This window comes from Spermophilus citellus (assembly GCF_964194105.1).
Source record: "Spermophilus citellus genome assembly, chromosome: X".
Classification (NCBI taxonomy): Eukaryota; Metazoa; Chordata; class Mammalia; order Rodentia; family Sciuridae; genus Spermophilus; species Spermophilus citellus.
Window position 1 is genome coordinate 17,525,224 of NC_138190.1, and position 23,222 is coordinate 17,548,445.

Sequence of the window (23,222 nt, forward strand, 5' to 3'; positions counted from 1 at the left end):
AAGAAAAAATACAAATGGCCAACAAATATATGAACAAAAAATGTTCAATATACGTAGCAATCAGGGAAATACAACTCAAAACTACACTAAGTGCAGTGGCACACACCTGTAATCTCAGAGACTTGGGAGGCTGAGAAAGAAGGATCATAAATTTCAGGCCAATCTGGGCAACTTAGCACGACCTTCTCTCAAAATAAAACATAAAAGGGCTGGGAAGATGGTGGAATGAGATGGACATCATTACCCTAAGTATATGTATGAAGACACAAATAATGTGACTCTATTTTGTGTATAACTAGAGACATGAAAAATTATGCTCTATATATGTACTATGAATTGAAATGCATTCTGCTATCATATATAACAAATTAGAATAAATATATTTTTTAAAAAATTCAAAAAAAGGGGGGTGGCTGGGGATGTCCCTTGGTGGTAAAGTGACCCTGGGTTCAATCCCTAGTAACAAGCCAAACCAGACCAAACCAACAACCCACACTGATTTCATCTTATTCCAGTTAGAATGGCAAATACAAATAATAATAAATGCTGGTGAGGATATGAGTTGAGGTAAGAATACTTACACATTGTTGGTAGGACTGCTTATCAATACAACTACTATGGAAATTTATATGGGGGTTCCTCAAAAGACTAAGAATAGAACCACCATATGACCAACCTGTTCCACTCCTTGGTCTTAATCCAAAAGAACTAAAATCCATATACTATACCAATACATACATATCCATATTTATAGCATTGTAATTTATAATAGTCAAGTTATGGAATAAGCCTAGGTGTCTTTCAGCAGATGAACAGATAAAGAACATGTGGCATATAACACAATAGAGTTTTACTCAACCATAAAGAATGTTGAAATTATGGCATTTGCTGGTAAATCGATAGAAATGGAGAACATCTCACTGAGTGAAATAAACCAGGTGCAGAAAATCAAGGGTTGAATATTTTCTCTCATATATGGAATCTAGAAAGTAAAAAAAGGAATAAAAAGGGAATACCACAAAAATAGAAGGGAGACTGACAGAGTAGACTAAGTCCCCTTTCTCTACTCCAGAGGGAGGGAGAAGGGAGGGAAAGGGGAGGTATTAGGGAATGCAATCTACAAAATTATGCTATATGCATATATGAATATATCACAATTAATTCTACTATTATGTATAATTATCAACAAAAACATAAAAATGAAATAAAAAGATTAATGGAAAATAAATTATGGTATATTCATACAAAGGAATATATATTGCAATGAGGATGAAGAAAACATCAGATGAAGAAACATGCACTAAATTGAATAATTAATTTGAGAATAATCAAATGTGATTATAACAAACACTATAAAACTGAAAAAAATTATCCATTCTTCTGAAAATAGTTACCTAGATGGGGGTAGTGCTCTGTTTCTTGATACAGTTGCCCATAATATATGCTCAATTTGTGAAAATCTGCACACCTATGTTTTTTGCACTTTGAGATTATCTGAGAAGCCTTTTTTTACTCTAAAAAACTATAAGTCTCCTAGTAAATTTAAAATCTCAATACATGGATTTAGTGTATATTGCTATTCCTGATGTGGTGGGAATGGATAGGCCTGAAACAGCAAGTCATTCCATTAACTATGGTTTATCTGCATAATCATAGAGCCCTCAGGTAGACATCTCCTGACACAATGATATGGAGGGTACATATGAGGACTTCCTACCCAAAACACATATGCTGGCTTATGAATGGAAGAAGGATTAGATCTGAGAGGCCCTTCTTTTATGCTAACAATAATCTGGAAAGGAGGTATTTTATTCCCATAACAATTTAAAAATTATTTTAGAGAGGAATTCAGTTATTCCTCTGTGCTATCAATTTTGTGCCTAGTTGTAAAATGAAATTAGTGTGGCCTCTCTTTGGTTTATTCCAGTTTACACAGCAGTTTGAGAAATATAAGGTAAGACAAAACTGAGAACATCTCTGATGTACCTCTGTACTCACTAACATTTATACAAAGAAATATGAATCACAAAAAGTTCTTACTTCAAGCATGAAGCCATGCCCAATGACAGATTATTGAGAATATCTCTAATTCCAATAACATGTAAGAGATTGTGTCCAAATGTCATAATCATCAAGACAGCTCAAATTGGCTTTATCCTATTTACATCCATAATCTCAGTATCTAGCAAAGTGCCAGACACACCAGAATTGGCTGAGTGAAATATTATTTTGTCATTAGAAAATTATGGTTTTGAAGTCCAATGATTTAGGAAAATGCGTACAACATAAAATTAAGCAAAACAAACTGGGGTACGAAACTACACACACACACACACACACACACACACAATGACACCACTGTTATAAAACCCATAAAAATATATACAAATATCAAAAGCGAAAACAAAAATATTTATAAAAGCATGAAAATAATTGGTAATTTGTTTAAATAATCTTGAAATTCCATATTTTACAAATTGTTAATGATATGAATTACTTTTGAAAATATAAAATAACTGACAAAATGCAAAACTTGAAGGGCACATTGAAATATAAAGAACAACAACAACAACAAAACAGAGGCCTAGGACTGCCCTCACCCCCACCAACCTGCCCAGGCCCAGACCTAGGACCACCCACACCTTCCCAGGCCTGAGCCCAAGCCCAGGCCTATTGGGCAGACCCATTCGGGAACCCAGGCACAGCTCACCTCAATCTTGGTATACTGCAGTCATTGCCATAGCCCTCTCTACATAGTAGCCTCCACCTTGGACAACAGACAGGGCCTGGAGACAGCTGCATCTCCAAACAGGTAGCCCAAAGCTACTGTAAGGCCCACCATTTCAGCCCTATCTCTGAAAGTGATTGCATCCATCTTGGGACAGCCCCACTGCTATCTTGAGTTACCTCCACTATTGCCACCACCACCTTTAGTAGCATCCATCTTGGGACACTGGCCAGGGACTGGAAGCCCAACATCAAGGTGAGGTACAGGTAATCAGAAGGGACACTACAAGATTAAAGGGTAGATACTGTAATACCTCAAATCTGCACTGAAAAAAAAAAAATGAAGACACATAGACAACATGAAAAAACAAGGGAAGATAGTGCCCTAAACAAACTAAGATAGTACAAAAATAGAATCCATTGACAGTGCAGTTGAGGAAATGTCAGACAAGGAGTTCAGAATGTACATAGTTAAAATGATCTTCAAATTAAAGAATTACGTAAGAGAGCAAATAAATACAGGCAAAAATTGATCACTCCAACAAAGAGATAAGGGAGCAAATATAGGTCGCAAAAGATGACTTCAAGAGAGAGATAGAGACACTAAAAAAAATCCAGTCAGAAATCCGAGAAGTGAAGAAAACAATAAACCAAATAAAAAACTCAAAAGAATGCATCATCAATAAACTAGATCACTTGGAAGACAGAACATCAGATAATGAAGACAAAAATACACAATCTTGAAAAAAAAAAGTTGCTTACATAGTAAAGATGGTAAGAAACCATGAACGGAACATCCAAGAAGTATGGGATACCATTAAAATACCAAACCTGAGAGTTATTGGGATAGAGGAAAGCACAGAGATTCAAACCAAAGGAATGTACAACCTCTTCAATGAAATATTAGAAAATTTCCTAAACATGAAGAATAAGTTGGAAAATCAAATACAAGAGGCTTAAAGAACACCAAATGTACAAAATCACAACAGATCCACACCAAGGCCCATTATAATGAAAACGCCTAGCATATAGAATAAGGATAGAATCTTAAAAGCCACAAGAGAGAGGAATCAGATCATACATAGGGGAAGACCAATTCGTATCTCAGCATATTTTTCAACCCAGACCCTCAATGCCAGGAGATCCTGGAACAGTATATACCAAGCTCTGAAAGAAAATGAATGTCAATCAAGAATCTTATATCCATCAAAATTAAGCTTTAGATTTGATGTCAAAACTAAAACCTTTCATAATTAACAAAAGTTAAAAGAATTTACAGCAAGAAAGTTGCACTGCAGAACATCCTCAGCAAAATATTCCAGGAGAAAGAGCTGAAAAGTAATTTTCAAATGAAATACTACTGATATTTTTGCCCCTAAAACAATTCTGAGTTTTAATAGCTTTAAACTTAATTTTTGTCTTATTTTTTTAAAATTAATAAGCTAGACCTATGCTTATTATGCTGATTTTTTGTTGTTGTTCACCAAGAATATTCACAGATCTTGTGTTTGGGGCAACATTATAATAATTACAGTAAGACTATTGAAATTCTAGTTCTACTTAAAATGAAATTTTTTGCCTCCTTTTCATTAAAAAAAGTTTTTTTAAGTAGACATTGGTAATATATTGAATTTATTTGAGACTTGATATGAAATATCTTTATAGCAAAGACATTTTCAGTCTTTTTTATTGCATTAAAAAAATTACAGGATGTAAAAGATATCAGTGTAACTTGAAATAAAAATTCTTCTTTCTTAAAAAAACAATAATCCCGGAGGAGGAAATGAAAAACAACAATACAAATGAGCAATGAGAGGACCTACACTAAAGGAAAGGCCAATCAAAGGAGAAACCAAAGCAAGTTAGAAACCAAAATAGGGGCCCGAGTTGTGGCTCAGCAGTAGTGCACTTGCCTGACATAGGTAAGGCACTGGGTTCAATTCTCAACACCACATATAAATAAACAATAAATAAAGGTCTATCAACAACTAAAAAAGTCTTTAAAAAATGTCTGGGAATACAAATCATATTTCAGAAATAGCCCTGAATGTGAATAGCCTAAACTTATCAATTAAAAGACATAGACTGACAGATTGGATTTTTAAAAAAAGGCCCAACAGTATGCTGGCTTTAAGAGACTCATCTCACAGGAAAACACATCCACAGACTGAAGGAGAAAGGGGAGGAAAAAACCTACCACTTACATGGTCTGTGTAAACATGCAGGAATTTCCATCCTCATATCAGATAAAGTGGACTTCAAACCAAAGCTATAGGGTTGAGATAAAAGAGATAAAGAAGGACATTTCATACTGATTAAGAGATTCATACATCAACAAGATATAACAATCATGAATATCTATGTTCCAAACAATGGGGCATCTATGTATATCAAACAAACCCTTCTCAACTACAAGAATCAAATAGACCACAACACAGTAATATTGGGTGACTTTAATATACCTCTCTCACCCTTTCATGTTCAAACACTAGAAAAACTAGGAATAGTAGGAACATACCTCAACATTGTAAAAGCTATCTATGCTAAACCCAAAGCCAACATCATTCTAAATGGAGAAAAATTGAAAGCATTTTTCTCTAAAAACTGGAACATGATAGGGATGCCCTCTTCAACCACTTTGGTTCAACATATTCCTTGAAACTGTAGCCAGATAAATTAGACAGAGGAAAGAAATTAAAGGGATAAGTATAGGAAAAGAACTCAACTATCATTATTTGCTAATGATATGATTCTATATTTAGAGGATCCAAAAAACTCCACCAGAAAACTTCTAGAATTAATAAATGAATAGGCAAACTAGAAGGATATAAAATCAATACCCATAATTCAAATGCATTTCTATACATCAGTGATGAATCCTCTAAAAGAGAAATTAGGAAAACTATCCCATTCTTATTAGCCTAAAAAAATAAAATACTTAGGGATAAATTTAACAAAAGAGGTAAAATACTCTACAATGAAAACTACAGAACACTAAAGAAAGAAATTGAAGAAGACCTTAGAAGATGAAGAGATCTCCCATGCTCTTGGATAGGCAAAACTAATATTGTCAAAATGGCCATACTGGGCTGGGGCTGGGGCTGGGGCTCAGAGGTAGCACACTTGCCTGGTATGTGTGAGGCACTGGGTTTGATTCTCAGCACCACATATAAATAAATAAAGGTCTATGAACAGTATATATATATATATATTGGCCATACTACCCAAAGTACTGTACAGATTCAATGCAATTCCAATTAAAATCCCAACATCATTCCTTGTAGAAATAGAAAAGGTGATCATGAAATACATTTGGAAAAATAAGAGACACAGAATAGCCAAAGCAATCCTGAGCAAAAAGAGTGAAGCAGGAGGCATCATACACTACAAAGCTGTAGTAATAAAAACAGCATGGTATTGGCACCAACATAAACATGTAGACCAATGGTACAGAATAGAATACACACAAACAAACCTACAGAAATACAGTTATCTCATACTAGACAAACGTGCCAAAAACATACATTGGAGAAAAGATAACCAGTTCAACAAATGGTGCTGGAAAACCTGGAAATATATATGCAGCAAAATGAAATTAAATCCATCTCTCTCACCATGCACAAAACTCAACTCAAAGTTATTCAAGGACCTCGGAATTATACCAGAGACCCTACACTTAATAGAAGAAAAATTAGGCACAAATCTTCATCACGTTGGATTAGGCCCCAACTTCCTTAACAAGACTCCTAAAACACAAGAAATAAAATCAAGAATCAACAAATGAGATGGATTCAAACTAAGAAGCTTCTTCTCAGCAAAAGAAACAATCAATGAGGTGAACAGAGAGCCTACATTTTGGGAGCAAATTTTTGCCACAAGCACATCAGATAGAGCACTAATCTCCAGGATATATAAAGAACTCAAAAAACACCAAAAAAACAAAACAAACAAACAAACAAAAAAACAACCCAATCAATAAATTAGCTAAGGAGCTGAACAGACACTTCTCAGAAGAAGATATATAATTGATCAACAAATATATGAATAAAATGTTCAACTTAGAGAAATGCAAATCAAAACTACTGTAAGATTTCATCTCACACCAGTCAGAATGGCAATTATCAAGAATACAAACAACAATAAGCTTTGGTGAGGATGCAGGGGAAAAGGCACACTCATACATTGCTGATGGGACTGCAAATTGGTGCAATTAATCTGGAAAGCAGTATGGAGTTTCCTTAGAAAACTTGGAATGGAACCATCATTTGACCCAGCTATCCCACTCCTAGGTCTCTACCCAAAGTACGTAAAATCTGCATACTATAGTAATGCAGCCAAATCAATATTTATAGCAGCTCCATTAACAATAGCTAAACTGTGGAAGCAACCTCAATGCCCTTCAATAGATAAATGGATAAAGAAACTGTGCTATATATACACAATGGAACATTAGTCAATATTCAACAGAATAAAATTATGGCATTTGCAGGTAAATAGATGGAGTTGGAGAATATCATGCTAAACGAAGTAAGCCAATCCCAAAAAACCAAAGGCCAAATGTTCTCTCTGATAAGTGGATGCTTATCCATAAAGGGGGGCATGGGAAAAATGGAGGAACTTTGATTGGGCAGAGGGGAGGGAGGGGAGGGGAAGGGTTAACAGGGAGCAGGAAAGATGGTGGAATGAAATGGACATCATTACCGTAGGTACATGTATGACTGCACATATGGTGTGACACTACATCATGAGCAACCAGAGAAATGAAAAGTTGTGCTGCAATTGTGTACAATGAATCAACATGCATTCTGCTGTCATATATACCTAATTAGAACAAATAAATTAATTAATTTTTTAAAAAAGAACTAAAATAAAAGAATAACAAGGTAAACCTCTAAAGGTTTGACACATGCACCAACCTGAAGTTAATCTTTGAGCCACTATCCTGAGCCTCTTCATTGATGACATTGACATATGCTCTTCCTTTTCTTCCTTTTGTAAGAACTAAGGTTAGTCCTCCATCTGAACAGCCCTTTCACTTCCATTTGAAAGACCAAGCAAGTCAAAACTGGTATTCTCCTCCCATGCAGGAGGCAATGTATTAGTGCTATGATAGATTCCCAGGACATTATTACCTGCATGCCTACACATTTATAGATCTTTCTTTTGACTCTTAGATCTTTCAAACTCAATTTGCTATGTGGAGAAAAGTGACAAAGCTTCCAAAGAATTCTCCTAATTTCTTGTCTTTCCTAAAATCACAGTTTGCCCCCTCATCTCCCAGAGAAATAGATTTCTGCTCAAATTTTCTGTTCAAGTTTTCTTCACTTCTGGAGGCAAGTGCAGAGCATGAGCTCACCTTTGGCACTATGTCATACCCAACTCTTAACCAGCTCAATTAGTTTCTACTCAATTAGTCAGATACACAATTTGAAAAAGCCCAAATTATTCCTACTATGTTAAATAAATACTCCCCTAAAATCACAGATAAAAAAAAATGATTACAAGATGCTTCATGCCCTCAGAATAGATGTGTTTACTAGGAAAAACTGCTTAACAGGGTCTAGTGCTAGTCTTAGGGAAACAGAATGATGCGAAGGAAAAATGAGAGGCCACTAAAGAGAACACTTCATTTTTATAGCCTGAGAGGGCCTATAGGCAGAGCAATTAAAGATTGATAAACTTTAGAAAAAGCATCTGAGATCACTGACATCTTTGATCACTTAGGTACCATAACTTTAATGGACTCCCTCACAAATATGTATCTAGCATTCCCAAAATTTCTATACTATTTCTATGACCTTGCATCTTCCATGACAACCGAGTTCCTGGGACTTTGAGAATTTTTACAGACAGGTACAATTCTAAAAAGAAAAACTGCTGGTTGCTGAGAATATTACATAGTTGCCAATGTATCCTTGTCCCAAACAATTTCATTTTTTTAAAAAGGAAAGAAAAAATTAAAAAAAAAAACAAATTCCCTTTACTATGATCATAACTTATTAAGAGACAATCTCATAGAAAATGACACTCATTTAAATTGTATAAATGTTATCCAGTGTTGAGGACACATTGCCCCTCTTTTCTGCCCTAGTTTTTCAGTCACTTGCTACACATATGGTTCATCTATGAACCAAGACCCAGGGATACTGGTTCTAGCTCTATGGGCTCATCTTAATGTTTAGTAGGAACTTATATTTACTGTCCATGTTTATTTCTCCCTAGTGTCTCAGTCTGTATTTTCAAAAGTATACCTTGAACCAAAAATTTGAATATAAGTAAGTTTATTTGGGATATGTTTTAGTGAGCTTTTGGTCACTATGACCAAAATACCTGAAAAGAACAACTTAGAGGAGGAAAAGTCCATTTAGGCTCATGGCTTCAGAGATTCAGTCCTTGGTTGGCTGACTCTATAACTCTGGGCCAAGGTGAGGCAGAATATCATGGCAGAAGAGCACCACAGAGGAAATCAGCTCAGGATGTGGCAACCAGAGAGCAAAGAGAGAGTTCCATTCAGCAGGAACAAAATATAAACCCCAAAGTCATACCCCCAGTGACCTAAATTCAGCCACACACTATCTGCCCATAGTTACCACCCAGCTAATCCATATCAGTGAATTAATGTACTGGTTAGGTTACAACTCTCATAATCTCATTTTGACTCTGAAAATTTTTACATTGTCTCACACATGAACTTTTGAAGGACATTTCATATCTAAAGCATGACAGGAGGTGATCCCAGGAATCACTGGAAATTGATAAGTGGTAAAGTAAAGCAGGCAAGGAAAAGAAGCAACTACAAATTACACTGTGAGCAACTGGGTTATATGGGGCTGCTGAGAACTTCTAGGCCTTACTTCAGATATTTATCAATCAACTCCTTATTCATCATCAGTGGGGAACTATTCCCAGGAACATTAAGTCCCTGGTACTATCAGCCTGCTCTTACCGGTGGAGCCTATTCCTGTAACCAGAGAAAAGTCTTCAAGCAGAGAGATGCAGCTCTTTATGTGAGAGTTTCCTGGCACATAGTGTACTGGGGAGATATGGCCAGGCACCAACAGCAATTGCCACATCAGTTGATTAAGGGTTCTCAAACATACTCATTAATTAACTTCACATTGAGACCATTTCTTTATGTAATGCCAGAATTAAGTGGAGAATTTCTAAGTTTAAAACTAAGAGCATTTCCTGTATTCCCTGGAGTTTCCAAAAGGCATCCTGGACATTTTGTGATCTCTTCTTTAGTAAGGGCTAGACATGTCCAGGAAAATAAGATGAAGAACTAAGGAGGCCTCTAGAGCATAGAAGATGATGGGGACTGACTTATGTCAGGTTTTGCCTCCTTGGGCAGTTAGATAATGGGGAAATACATTTAGGACATGCAGGATTTAGAGAATGTCAGAGAGTTTGTCAAAAAACGTTGGATTTATTTCGCCTTCCTAATAAGTTAAAATTAGTCACCACTGAATAAATCACAAAGACTCCTGGAACCTCTTCTCATAAGCTTGCCAAGTTATGATGTGTGAGGCTTTGTTGTTTGTGTTTCATTTTAGCTTTGGATTCATATTTGGTTAAAATGCAGCTTTAACCATACAGTCTCTGTATCTGTATCCATATAGATAGCCATATTAAGATATAAGAAACAACAGGTTCAAAATTTGTTAGACTGGATCCTGGAAGAAGTAGTCGTTCGTTCACTTTAAAGATACTTGCTGAACCTCTATGATGTCTGTCACTGAGTATAGGATCAAGATTCAAAGACCAGGAAGATATTTTCCTACTCACAGGGAGCTCACATTTCAATAGTTATAAAATCTGGATATAACATGGTAAATAAATTAATTGGACTTCCCATTATTGCCCATATATTTTGGAAACCAGGAATCCAAATCAAGCATAGGAAAGGGCAAGTCTCAGTGTCCAAAGAAAGAGCTTGGATAAGAGCAATATCAATGAGAACATAGGAATGAGCTTAAAACTTGGCTAAAATTTAGCCCCTTGTTTTCGCTGGTCTTCATTAATACTTTCTCCTAATGTTGCTCTATCTACCACGCCCCAAACAGACTCCAAATGTGGCAAGAACACAAATTCCACAATTTAGACCTAGTTAGTACACTCCATAGCCAGCATACATGAGATCAGCCCTGGGTGCCTAATATATTGCCCTCATATTTACTGTGTTTGTTCACCTTATAAGATTCAGGTTTTGTCTCAGTATCATGCTGATATTAAGCACTTCCCTAAACTGCATCCCTTTTAACCAGAACTCTAATTCTTTCCAGATGTCTAAGTATATCCTTCTTTGTAAGAAGGATAGATAATCTTTCCACATATCTCTCTCTATGTCCTGCACAAGTTCTTATGAGGTTCTTGGAACCTGTCCTTGTCCTAATTAATCACATTGCCATACTTGAATGACTTGGAGTACCAAACAGGAGCCTGGTCCCCTGCTCCTGTTTCCCCATATTGGGATGTCAGTTTTGGCAAGAATGAGAGCCACTGTTTATTTATTCACATCCACTGTGTTCCAGGTATTAGATTATATACTACTCCATTTAGTCCTCATCCTGAGAGAAAAGTACTCTCACTATCCCCATTTTATAGGAAGAGGAAATAAGGCTTAAAGAAGTTAAGGTGGCATATCTTGTACAGGGAATACCCAAGTCTGGTCATGTTCTAAATGACCAACTTCAACTATTCTGAACCCTTTTTTGTCACTATAGGCAGGGGTAGGAATTATGTTAACCCTTCAGGGAATATGCTCATTAGGAAGTATCAGTTCCTAGCTGCAGGCACACAAGAATCCTGCATTCTACTTTCTTTTACAAGTCCATGCACTACTGATACCCCAAGATGTCTTTTACAGAAGAATACCATTAATATATGATATTGGATTTTATTTTAGTTGATTTGACTATTTCTATTAAACAGACAGTACTCTCAGAATACTAAAATATGAAAGCCTATTAATATATGACAAATTAATTCAGTTGAGTATAGGGTGGGTAAAGCAGATAGCTGCTTCAGATATACTCAATAAAGAGATAAATCTCCAGGAAACAAAAAAATAAAAATATCTTCTATTGTACCTGCCTGGAGGGTTGTTACCCACATATTTCATCTGATAATAAGAAGAGGTATGAAAATAAAAAGAAGAGGTATGAGTTTTCTATTTTCTGATATTTGCTTAAAATTAATACTTTAAGAACTATCTAATATTAACTCTAGGGATGTTTTAAATTTAGGTCACAAGAAATGTATGAGCAGCATAACCCATTGCCAAATACAAGTGCAAAGCTAATAATTCATCATGAAATTATTTCTGCCACTTCCTCCTCAGTCACCTTCCTATTTTTTAAAGCTGCATAAAGTTTTGGCAGATTTTGGCATGTAATTATTTTGAAAATAATGTTATTTTGAAATTTATGCTGCTGATACACAGCATATACATTCAAAATGGACATCCCTGGATTAGCTGGCTGCATGGCTTTTAGGCCTAGTGGTAAGGTCTTAGAGGAATTTGTTACTCCTAGGACTTCTCACCAATACACAATCTCCTCCACCTCAATTTCCCATATAGTTTTCCATCTCTGGGTTTGAACAACAAATCAGATGATGTGTAAACACAAAATCTATCTAAAGGTTGAGTGAAGTACTTGGCTACCGCCTAGAACATGAATGAAATCACGAGATTAGAATTAATCAAGGTTTGTCTTCCTGTTGATTTTTTTTCTTGAACTGTGACCACTTTTAGTTGCTGCATAAAAATTACACAGAATAATAGGTTTCATTCTGGCATATTTATATGTGTATATAACTTACTTTGATCAATTTCATTCCCCAGTATCTCCTCTTGCCGTCCCCTCTGCACCTCCCTTGACCCTCTACCTCTACCCTACTGGCCTCCCTTCTATTTTCATGAGATCCTTTTCCCCCATTTTCTCTCTAGTTTCCCCAAATGAAAGAACACATACAACCCTTGACTGCTTAGTATGTTCTCAATTCCATCCATTTTCCTGCAAATGACATAATTTTATTCTTCCTTGTGACTGAATAAAACATTTTCTGTTTTAGAAAAATAGGTAGTATATATTTATTAATATCTCTATTTGATACTTAAAATTCTAAATATAACCAATTTTTGAAAAGAGAATTTATATAATTACTACTGATTATTCAGTTTGAGGTGATGAAACTCTAGTGTATACAATGATTTGTAAGATCATATTCTGCTTTATCTCCCTATTACACGTCATTCTATCCTCTTTAGGGATATCTAAGAAGATGAGAGCAACCTATCCTTTTCAGGACACTAGGGAAAAACAGCAACACACAAAGTAAATTATCATTAGATTAGGGGATCAAAGGGAGTAATATGGAATGAAACAAGGATTTAAACATGAGAGTAAGAAGACTTGGCTTTGTGGTAGAAACATTAACTCACCACTCCTGCTACACAGTTACATACACTCTTTCACTTACTTTCTCTCTCTCTCTCTCTCTCTCTCTCTCTCTCTCTCTCTCTCTCTTCCCCCCCTTTCTCCCTCCCTCCCTCCCAACAGCTGTCTGAGCAGACTTTAAGGCATATTCCTTCCTCCCTACAAGAATGAAGCAACAATCTATCTTCTGTGTTCTTATCTGGCTGTACTGACAATACTTAGAAATATTATCATACAAAACCCTAACTCCAATCCTACAGATGCTTCAATTTATGATTTATTAATACAAACAACATATCTTAGTATTGTGCTTCCCTCTTCTCTACTAACCATCCTCAACATCAAGCAAGTTATAAAAACATTAAATAAAGTACTCATATCACCCTTCCACTCTTAAAATTGTTAACTGCAACAATATATAAATTTTCAGATATTTTTAAAAATGACCTTCACATAATTTTCCCTCACCATATTATTAACACTATATATGTAAACACAAACACACACACACACACACACACATATGTATATACTCACACATTTGCACCCTCTTGAACACACACACAACAGGCTCACAAACACATATATATTCATACCTACACTTTCTGCCTCCCACGCAAACTGAAAGCAGGTGCAGCAATTGTCAGTGAAGTAGCAATTTATCTGACAGAATTTGGCCTTTCTTAGATTTGGGCTCCAGAAGCATCAGAAAGAAAATGTGATGTAATAGTAAGTAAAGGAGCATTTAGGGCTAAGGAAGTGTTACTATAAAAATTAGAAAGACATGTACATGTGTTGCATGTATTATAGTTTGGAACCTCCTATAATCAGAGACTGAGACAAGGATTTGAGAGCAGATAGATGATTTGAGAGGAAAATAGAAAGAGTAGGGAAAGGAAGGCAGCCAATAAAGAGTACATGAATGAACAATTTTACCCTGTAAGAAAATGGAGCTTTAACCCTCCAGGAAAATCTGGCAATCAACATAAGACACACAAGTCAGAATTATCACCCCCAATTCAGGGGTTAAAGAAATGGGGATTTACAATCCAACTCTCTTTAGTCATCCCATGATACATTTTATGATCTGCTACATTTGGGTAAATGAGACCCTGGAGGCCAGAGAGAACCTTCAGATCAATAAATGTGGGAGTTGGCAAGTTGCATGAAATGATGAGGGACACAAATGACATCTGCTACAGCAAATGTCTGCTTCTGTGAATATTTTAGTATGTTCTAGCATTATGTGTTTTAGTATAGCTATGTGAGCAAAAATGCTTTTATAAATGTGGCACAAGACACTCTGTACTATAGACAAAAGAGTACGCCAACAATGAAATGAGAAAGACTCTCCAAATGGCAAGGGAAAAACCTATTGAAAAGAAAAACAGAGTGACTAAATTGTACATCATGTACACCAGATGTTGGCTTAAAAATGCCACAATGATAAAACGCTTCTGCAGTAGACAGAAATAGCATTAGTTCATTCCAACCATGAAAATTAGGAAGAAAAACACAAGCCAGAGTCACCTAGAAATGACAGTTTCTGGATATTAAATATCTCAACAAAAATGTCAATCCTTACAATCCAGAAATATCCTTTCAATGGATGAAGATTGTTTAGAGACATTATTAAATAAATTCTAGAAAATAAAATTTCCCAGTGGTCTTTGATAGAAAAAAATTGATCTACATAAAAGACAGAGTAAAATATCAGAGCAATTGGGGATGCTCGGTAATTTTACGAACAGACACAAACTTCCAGAGAAAAGTCTAAAAGTTTGCACTAGGTAGAGGGTTGTGGCTCAGTGGTAGAGCACTTTCCTAGCATGTGTGAGGCACTGGGTTCAATCCTCAGCACCATATAAAAATAAATAAAGTTTTTTGTGTCCATCTACAACTAAAAATATTTTTTAAAAGTTTGCACTAGATAATATTCAAGTGGGAAAATAGTTCACTGGCTGTTCCAGAAACTGACATGTGGCTAATAAAGGAGATACAAGCCAATTACACAAGAGTTTCTGGTATATTACAAAAAAAAGTCACTGGTCCTCCCTATCCCATTATTACAACCTTGCCTGCAATGTGTCTTTGTAACTGCCTACGAAGGGGTAGAGTCTAGGTCTCCACCACCAGAATGTATGCTGGTTCTTGCCAATGGAACAGAAGCCTTATTTAACACAAGCAGAAGCCTGTAAGATAATGAGGAAAGCAGAAAACAGTTTCCTTCCCTTTTTTACCCTTCTCCAAACTGCTATATATATGACATGGCCTGAAATATATATTGAGCTTGACTCACACCAGATGAACTGCTTGGCAGATGGTGGTTGTTATAAGTGACTAATATTTGGGGTAAGTTTTTCACGCAGCAAATATTTACTGTCTCAAGAATTTGATAGGCCTTCAGAATCAAATATTACAAATATTTCTTGATTGTTTACCATAGCCTATCACTGTTCTAGATTCAAGGATTACATAAATAATAAAGAGTCAAAGTATATACTCTTGTGAAGCTTGAATTCAGATGTGAAGAAAATAATAATATAAGCAAATAACAAAATAAGAATAGAATGCACTAAATAGAAATAAGTGCTAAGAAAGAAAAAGTAGATAAGGGGGTTAGCAAATGACAGAAATCATGGGGCACTGTTTCACGTAAGAGATGGGAAAGACTCTCTGTGGACCTCACACTTGCTCTGGCCTCCAGCTAGCTCTCCTCTCCACTCCCACTTCTCTTCCTGTAGCTAACTTCATTCTAGTCACACCATCTTCTCTTGTAACCATCCAAACGCACTGTTACTTCAGGGTCTCTGCACTCATTGTTGCCTCCACTTCATTCATGGGAGTATATTCAAGAAAAACCTCTTAGTGAATAGCATTACTATTACCTGAGATGGGAAAAACTAGGAGAGAAGTAATAACTAAAACTGGTTTCCACTTTTCTCTCTTCCAGAGTCTAAGCTAAAAGGACCTGGAAAGGTGAAGGGGAGCAAGGTAGAACCCCTCCTTAAATCTGAAAAAAAAAGATGGAGAAGTATCTACTTAGACAAGAAATAAAGACATTATAAAATGACTGCATTCCCTAACATGAATATACTGGACATTTTCAGTATATACAGACTCTCAGAATAAATGGATCTTGAACTAGAAGTGGATTCTCTTGAGCAAAGGAATCTGATACACAATTCATACTACAGATTTAGTCTCTATTTAAGCATTTTATTGCCATGGTTTTTCCTTTGCAAGGTTCCCAATGACATTGCTTACAACCTTCAGTTGTTGCAAAATTTAGGGAAGGGGATAAGGTTCTTTATATGTCTGGCTCCAACAGGTAGTATTGTTATCCCATTATTCCAAATAAGAAAACTCAGACTTAGAAAGTTTTCATAGTAAATTTGTAAGATTACAAGTCAAATTTCTCATTCTAATTATACTACGGTAAATTCCCTCAGTGGACCTCTTAATAAAGTCCTATATTGGCTAAACAATTCAAAATAAGCCCACATCCAGTTCTTTTACAATTCGAGAATATTCTGATGTCTTATCTACATTCTCTTGCTTTTACAGGTTGAATGTCTCCAGTTCCTTTAACACTTCCTCAGGTGACATGGTGTGCATTAATTTTTTTAAAAGGTGAAATTCACCTGTGGTATATTCAGATATGCACATAAGAACATTTGGTCAATTTCATTCCATCATTCCTGCATTTCCCATCCCTCTTCCCTCCCCCCTTAATCTCCTTTTGCTATTCCACTGATATCTCTTCCATTTTCACGGAATTCACCCTTATTATGTTTCTCCACCCCTTATTTTGGTCTAGTTTTTGCATATCAGAAAACATTCTACATTTGACTTTCTGGGTCTGGCTTATTTCACTTAGCATGATGTTCTCCAGTTCCATCCATTTACCAGCAAATAATTTCATTCTTATTTATGATTGAGAAATAATCTATCGTGTATATATATACCACATTTTCTGTATCCATTGGTCTCTGTATGGGCACCTAGGTTGGTTATAGTGAATTTCACTGCTTTAAACATTGATGTGGCTGTATCTCTATAGTATTCTGATTTTTAGATCTTTGGAATATATACTAAGGAGTGAGATAACTGGGTCATATGGTAGTTCCATTCCTAGTTTTCTTGAGGAATCACCACATGGCTTTCCAGAGTAGTTGAACTAATTTGCAGTCCCACAAACAACATATGAGTATACATTTCCCCCCATATCCTTACCAATATTTATTATTATTTATATTCTTAATAATTACCATTCTGACTAGAATGAGATAAAATCTCAGAGTAGTTTTGATTTTCATTTCCCTGATTACTAGAGAGGTTGAACATTTTTCATATATTTTTTGGCCATTTGAATTTCTTCTTTTGAGAAGTATCTGTTTTGTTCTTTTGCCTGGTATCCATATCTTTTACTTTTACTCAATGATATTTTCTTACCAGCAAAGGTCCTAGTATTGTACGCACAGCTTGAATGAAAATGGATACACACCCCACTTATTCTGGTTACTAGTTTTCCATTTTGGAATTCAAGATGGGAATAACACCATTTCCCACATCATAGTCAGTGATTCATATTATGTTGAAAGTAAAAATTAAAGGTCTTTCATCCTAAACTTTATTCCCTGTTATCCCTGCCTATCTCATATGATCTATCTATCTATCTATCTATCTATCTATCTATCTATCTATCTAAATGTGACTTGGTTTAGATTTCCTTAGGAATAGACTCTGTGATGAAGATGCAAGTATAAATGGTTCCTGTTATGAATGGTTATCCCAGCAACCTTGGTAATGGAATGAGGAAATGAAGCAGGAAAGGGAACATATCTAACAAAGTATTATCAATCAAGGTGCCACTGCCAGCTACTGAAGCTGAATCCCTTGAGAGAACTGAAAGAGCCTATGCAAAACAAACCTCCGAGTTATGCCAACTGAGCAGCAGGGAACTGGTTATTTGTCTACCAATAACCCATAAAGTGATAAACATATACTTTTAACTTTCCCCTGACAAAAAAGGTCCACAAGAGCAAGTAAAAAATCAGTAAATCATTTCACCCAGGCCACATTAATCATATGTGTTGAAATGTTATTAAATACAGTCATCTCTCAGTGTGCACAGGGGATTGGTTCCAGGATCCCTTAGATATCAAAATCTGTGGATGCTTGAGTCCTTTGTATAAAATGATATAGTATTTGAATATAACTTACACACATGACCATCTCATTAAATCACATATAATAATCTATAGAATACTTACAATATCTAATACAATGTAAATCCTATGAAAATATTTTTTTTTGCTATACTGTTTTTCTCATTGAGTTGATCTGCAGGTGCAAACCTTCAAATATGGAAGGCTAACTGAAAATACAAATCTGTTTTCCATTAAGCAGGACCCAAAACCCCCTATCTTATGAATAGGTATGGTATCTAAAAATAACAAAACCACTTTTTAAAAATAGGTTTTCGTCAAAATAATTTACAGTTCAGGACCAATACTGACCAACAAAATAATTATCCCATCTTAAGACAAGTATGTATAGTGGTCTGATTTCATAAGGATGTATATTCCTATTAACAACTTTCCACTGAGAGATCATTGCCATAATAACCCCAGGAGGGAAAAGCTCCACTCTCACTTTTGTGTCACACTCCTTCTCATTTTCATTGATGTATTTGTCTACATTACACACATCATAATATTAGACAGATTTCATCATGTAATATGCTGTTAGGTTTTTGTTGTTTTCCATGTTGGGGATTGAATCCAGAGTCTCACATATGCTAGGCAAGCACTCTACCTCTGAGCTATGTCCCCAGTTCCAAGTTTTGATTTCAATAAACTGTGAGTCTCAGTGAAAACAAAGACTTGAAAGTATCAAATCTCCATGAGGTATTTTTGTGGTTTAGTTTCCTACTTTAATGTGCAAACTTATTCCTAGAGCAACACATTTCTTGGTTCCTTTAGAATATTTTGATTATTAACTTTTTATTATCTTCTTTGTAACAAGGGTAAAATTATTGGGCTATTATAGCCCTAAATATGATTGTTCAATATATATATTTTCATGTTCAAAATACTGAGGGTTCCTCCCTACCCCATAATGTCCAGAGAAGAACACAGTAGGGAGTTGGAAGGAAGCTTATCAACATAAACTAATATTACCCTCAGCAACCTAATTTTTAATCAAACTGTTCAGTTAGATGTCTTCCTTTCAGATATAGGAATGCATGGTATCAGCATGCTGCTTCCCTTCACCAATATGTGACTGATACCTCAAATCAATCAGAGTCTTTATAATTAATCTTTCTCAATTCTCCCTTACAGATGGTTATGATCAAAGTGGGCACTGAGATTAAATCGGCACATCCCTGGATGTTTTTGGCAGTATGATGCAATACCTAGACACTATATGATGTTTTTGGCAGTATGATGCAATACCTAGACACAGTATGATGCAATACCTATTGTAAGTATTTCTCATCAGGCAATTTATATTCACTTCAAAGCTAAATGTGCTCAGTTCATAAAGTCAAAGTAATAGGTCCATATAACCCTCAACTGCTTCATCCAGTTAGAAAAATGTGAACTCAAAATCGTAAAGGTCTTCGGTAATGTGCTCAGTTTCATGTATCTCAAAAAGTGAAAAAAAAATGCAGAAAACAACTACAGTCCCATGGTTTATAGGGGACAAGTTACTCTTAGACTATGGGCATGACTTTCCTCTAATACAAGTGTAAGCACAAAGTCACCATAAATAATGATTTTCAGAGAATGAGTCATGAAAATGAACAATTCACCTTGAAATTACTGGGCAAAGCATGCTGCTCTTCCAAAAAACAATTAAATGAGACTTATTCTAGAGTGTGGCTACAGATGACAAAATTTTCTTAATTCTATCTGTGTCCCTCCTTAAAGATAGGAAAAATTAATTTGGTCCCCTGTTCCTTGAATGATATGTACTTGTATTTCTAACATGGATTCACATCTTATAATCCTTAGCAGTCTTGATCTGGAAACTTCAAGCAGCCTGTCTCAATGTTTTATAAAGGAGCTCTCTGCTCACCCACCACACTTCAGAGGTCCACTCTGCCTTAATTCCCACTGCTACCTATCAGCTAACATTGTCAAGAGTCAGGCATATATGCAGAGAAAATTATACTCTTCTGGCCATTTTATTCCCCCTATTTCTGCCCAAAAGGTTTTCTCTGCAGCAACATGTCATTAAATCAAAACTTTTTATTGTCTAGAATCTCTATATCCATCTATAGCTTCAATTTTTTCTCCAATGGATAAGATCTAAACCAGTAATTCCCAACCTTTTTCAGGCAATCCTAACAGTCCAGTCAACTTACTGATAGTGTGTAACCATGTGTTTTTCATTTCAGGAATGACACTTCCCATCGCAGACCAAACTTGCAATAATTACACTGGCCTGTATATTTCTGCTTCCCTCGGAAATTTCATTTTCCATTTCTGACATTGGTTGTGCTCTTATCAATTCTAGTAAGAGTCTTCTCATGTAGTTCTGAAAAAAAATAGCTCCAAGTTTCAGTTGACTACAGGAATACAGTGAATACAAATTTCCTAATACCCCAAAGATCAGGGGCTTTTGCTCCTCCCCCAACTTTGTCTGTAACCACAGATATCACAATTTTGATTTTGATTATACATATTCAGACACTGTTCTTTAGGGGGGGATTGTTGTTTGGTTTGATCATTCAGAACATTAGAATCAACTGCAATTGTCACTGGTATCAGAACAGAGCATGGAGCCTAGTCTTCCTTGAGCTCATATTGTGATTACAAAGGAATGATTTACAAAATGCCTGATGCCACCACTCTTGACCTCAGTTAGGGCAGAGATCCATTGGGATGGGTGTGTGTTCTTTACCTCTGTCATTAGGAAGAGGGTACAATCAGAGAGGGCTGCAATCTGAAAGGGATCAGTCAGATAATGGAGTCAGAAGTGTCAACCAATAATGAGTGGTCAATAAAACCATGATTTGGAACCATCTGGAATGGAGGAAGTAGGTGTATATCAAGAAAAGCTGTAATTACAAGGAAATAGGAGAAAAAAGTGGATCTGGATTTATTCCACATAGAGCACTGTACTTGAAAGTCATTTGTATGAACTTGCAGGCTCACTTTTCAGTGGAAAAACTAGATGTGTTGACAGACAAGGGAAGGAGGTCAAGAATAATGGACAATGTAATTAACAATGTCTGATTTATAAAACAAGTGATGAAACCAAACACATATGCACTAATAATAAATAAAACGTGTGGTAAATCTGGCTTCAACTCTAGTTTTGCCTCCAAAAGGAAAGGTGAAAACCTTGGCCAGTGCAACCTTACCCCTCCTCTTCTCTCAGTGCCTTCATCTAGGATCTCACTACTTCTCTTCTATGTCTTTTGTTTATTTACATGCCAATTTGGAGTAGTCTCAGCTTTGTGAGATTGATAATTAACCAATTCCACAAAACTCTCAGCCTGTCATCAAAAGTCTAAAATTTAATAGCTCCTGCCATTTCCAATTAGCTCCAACTCAGCTCTGTGCTGTGTTGAATATAAGCAGATTTTCTCTCTTCCTGTATTCCTTGGAAACACAGATTCTAATAACTTTAGTTATCTTAGAATGGTTCCTCTCTCTGAACAGCAGTGTAGGAGATGGACTTCTCACTTTGATTGCTCTAAATTTCTGAAAGGTAGAACAACATTCTAGCATGTGTTTTATTCAAAAGAACCCTAGTCCCAAAGTCACTATATCTAATTTTCTTGTCACACAAAAATTTTCTCAGCTACAGTGAAGTTTGTAATTTAGTCACTTTACACAAGATCATGTGTGTACTAGAGTAAAATGAATCCTATTTTCTGGAAGAAGAAGAAAAATAAAATTAGAAAATGGTCTCATGGCATTCATTCCCCATCTCCAGGATCAGCAAACTGTGGAATTCATGATTCATTTTGTCTTCTGAACACTCACTGTGGGATTCACGGGATCACTGAAGTAGGTGCTAGGAAAGGGTGATGATAGAGAAATTGGGAATATTTCTGAGTTAATTTCTCATCTCAATGGACAGACAGTACTAACAAACCCACACATTTTGTCCAAGAAAAACATACAAGCTCTGTAAATTATTTATTAATTCTCCTTCAGCATCAAACCCACCCTTTTGCATAATGGTTTGTGATGTGGGGGCTGGGACTCTGACATTCACATTTATGTTTTGTTGATTGGAGCCTTACAAGGGTCTACTGGAGACTGCAAAAAAAGGAGGGATTATCTCCTTCCTTTCTGCTTTCTGTGAGGATTTCTCTACCAATACTTCTTCACCACTGCAGTGGCTGTGCCATCCCATGATAGATGCTGAATGCAGTTTGCAAGTTTTTCTAATCCTATAGAACCAGCTTCATTACACTCCCTTTATAAACACCAGAACCAACCTTCCTTAGAGGTCTAGGCTTCCCCTCCATGGAGATCCTCCTTTGAGTGACTAAGTTTTAAGAATAAGTATTAAGAATTCCAACCTCTTCCTTTTGTTTTCCTAGAATCAGGGATGGGAGCTGCTACTTGTAGTTTTTCCTTTAGTGATTCCTTAGTGTTTTCTTTATATCTTGTTAACAATTCTTTATACCTACATACAGATTTTTCCTCTTAAAATAACTAAAGAGATTTATGCATCCTCACTGAACCCTGACTGATACAAAATCCCAAGTGTACCCAGCTTTTATGATGCAACAGGTTTTTAGAAACCTTCTGGAACAGTCGGATTGCTACAAAAGAAATGCCACTAAGTTCACATGCAGGTGAATTTTCCCTTGTCTAGCCAAATGCAACATCTTTAGCAACTTCAGGGTGAGTATACATAGTCATGAGATTTACAAAGACAGTAACTTATAGCATGTGGTGATATACAAAAACTCAAAACTATGTATACAAATATGGGACTTCATGCCAGTTAGTTCCCAATTGATATCCCAGTGCTCCACAGAAGACACAAAAGGTTTTCAACTTATCTTTAATAAGAACATGC